Source organism: Macrotis lagotis, chromosome 1 (genome assembly GCF_037893015.1).
Source record: "Macrotis lagotis isolate mMagLag1 chromosome 1, bilby.v1.9.chrom.fasta, whole genome shotgun sequence".
NCBI lineage: Eukaryota > Metazoa > Chordata > Mammalia > Peramelemorphia > Peramelidae > Macrotis > Macrotis lagotis.
This window is the reverse complement of record NC_133658.1, coordinates 425,511,849-425,514,354: the sequence shown is the minus strand read 5'-3', so window position 1 is coordinate 425,514,354 and position 2,506 is coordinate 425,511,849. Positions and strand designations below refer to the sequence as shown.

General features: G+C 43.9%; 1 pseudogene; it reads left to right on the top strand.

Annotated features, from left to right (window-relative positions):
* Positions 1–721: 721 nt before the first annotated feature.
* On the top strand, positions 722–1,566 carry LOC141518670 (putative monooxygenase p33MONOX pseudogene; annotated as a pseudogene).
* The last annotated feature ends 940 nt before the right edge of the window (positions 1,567–2,506 follow it).

The following is a 2,506-nucleotide window of genomic DNA, read 5'->3' as shown; positions in this document are numbered from 1 at the left end:
CATGAATTGGATTTGAGTGGAGATGGCCCTGAATGTGAAGTAATCAAAATTAAGTGACTTGCCCAAGGTCACATAGCTAGAAAGTGGCAAGTGTCTGAGACTGTATTCAAACTCCCACCCTCTTGACTCCAAGGCCACTCCACCCCAGGGCCATCTCCAGTCATCCTGATTCATATTTGACCACTGAACCCAGATGGCTCTGGAGGAAAAAGTGAGATTGGTGACTTAACACAGCACTCCCTCAAATCCAATTATGTTTGTTAGGATATCACTTTCCTGATGTTATGGTCTTCTACGAGAATAAAGAACAGGCTTGCAGTGCTTCTGCTGGCTGAGTTCCACGTGGGTCCCAGTGCCACTTGCGTCATGGCCTCGCTTCACCCTGTGCTTTGGCCCTGGAGCCTTGTTAGTCTCAGCCTCCTGTCTGTGCTGGAGCCCCAGGCTGAGGATGGGCTTTCCTCCATCCTCCCCCGTCCCACCCCCTCCTCACCGTCTGTAGAACCTCTGCATGAGAGCTGCTTGGGACTCTGCTAGTGTCATCACTAGCTGCAGAATGTTCCCTTTCACATCTTTGTCCTAACTTCATAACTTCCATAGACTTTCACCTGTGGGAATCAGGATTCTGGATATATATCTAGAGAAACCTCTGGATCACAGTCTTTCATGGCATCATCCAGAGAGGCAGATGTGCCTGCTATTGAGGTTGGGGCTTCTAGACAAGATGACTTTGCCAATTGGAATGCAGCAATGGGCATTCAGTTATGATGATGTCCTGGAGGATCCCACACCAATGACTCTGCCTTCATCTGATGTGCAATAAGGTTCTTTGGGAAAAGCCGGTCATCCCAGATTGGAAGTACTAACAGTTTTCCAAGGTTGAGGAGGGAGACAATGATTTCTCCATAACCCCCTCAGCTTCCAGTGACCAAATGAACAAAATCCCAGTGGTGAAGGCCAAGGCTATGCATGTCATCATGAATTCTCTAATTACAAAGCAGACACAAGAGAGCATCCAGCGCTTTGAGCAACAGGTAGGGTTGAGAGACGCAAGATACACTCCCCATCAAGGCCTCACCACAGAAGAAACCAAGTACCACCATGTGGTGGAGGCAGTCCATAAGCTGAAGTTTCAAAGTGGAGATATGACAAAAGAAGATAGACTGACTGCTTCAGCCCAGTCCACTACACCCCATTCTTCTCCCAAGCAAAAACCCAGAGGTTGGTTTTCTCATGGATCGTCTACTTCCTTACCTGGCCTAGACATTAGCAGCATGGATGCTGGAAATGGAGACAGAGACAAACCCTCATCTGAAAAATGGAGCCTTTTTTGGATCAAGAACCCTTCAGAAATCTGACTCAGGTTTCAGTGTCCAGTCCTTCAGAGGTAATCAGAAGCCATCACCAATGGAACTCATTCAAGTTCAGGCTACTAAAATTGCAGACAACCCAGCAGCCTTCAAGCCACCTAAAATGGATCTTCTAGGGATGGAAGGAAAGAAACAATCTCCCAGGACCCATAACCTCAAACCAAGGGACGTGAATGTGTTGACAACTACAGGGTTCTAAATCTCCCTTTTCATATGAGCAATTTTATTTTCCCTGGTGATCCTCTGTTATGTAGAGACAGTATCTTTTCTTTCTTCCCATATACCTTGCACTTGACATAGGAAAGATGTCATACATTTGCATTACTAATGAGGATGATATTTCTGGGGAGTTGGTGATTGTTTCTTTAAATTTGTAACAATGCTTAAATCTTTCTAATGCAGGAAGATGTATTCTGTAATGTCCCAAAGTTGGTTTAAATAACTTCTCAGAGTACAGTTGACTACAGTCAATTACTGAACTATAGAACTAAATTAATTGTAGGGGGCAAGGGAAATAAAACCTAGTAGACTTTAAAAAAAAAGAGAGAATAAAGAACAAAAATCAATCCCACTTCATGGGATTGCTGAGAGGATCAATAAGGTTATATATGTAGAGCTTAGATAGTTGGTTGCTTCTTGTCCTTTGTTATTGTGTGTCCAACTGTGACTGATCAGACCAAGACAAGCTCAGAATGCTCTACCACAGGTCAGGCACAAATAGTCCACATGAATAACTGGGTACTCTAAACTTATGTATTTCATGTTTCCTTTGAGCTGCTTCAATTCTGCCCTTCTCATAGAGCACAGCACCCTCATCGGTGAGATGTATGCCATGATGGTTGGTCTTGTGCTGGTATCTCCCATGCTGCATAAATCAATTATAAAGTTAAGAGAGACCTTCAGGGTATCCTGGTATCACTTCTTCTGTCCCTGCTGTGAGTTCTCCATAGTCTTTTTTGGCAAGCATACTTCTTGCATTCTAACAATGTGTCCAGCCCATCATTATTGTACTCTCTGTAGTAATGTTTAAATGCTAAGCAACTTAGCTTGAGAAAGGACCTCACTGTCTGGAATCATCTCCTGCCAGGTTATCTTCAGAATCTTCCTAAGACATTGTAAATGGAAGTGATTCAGTTTCC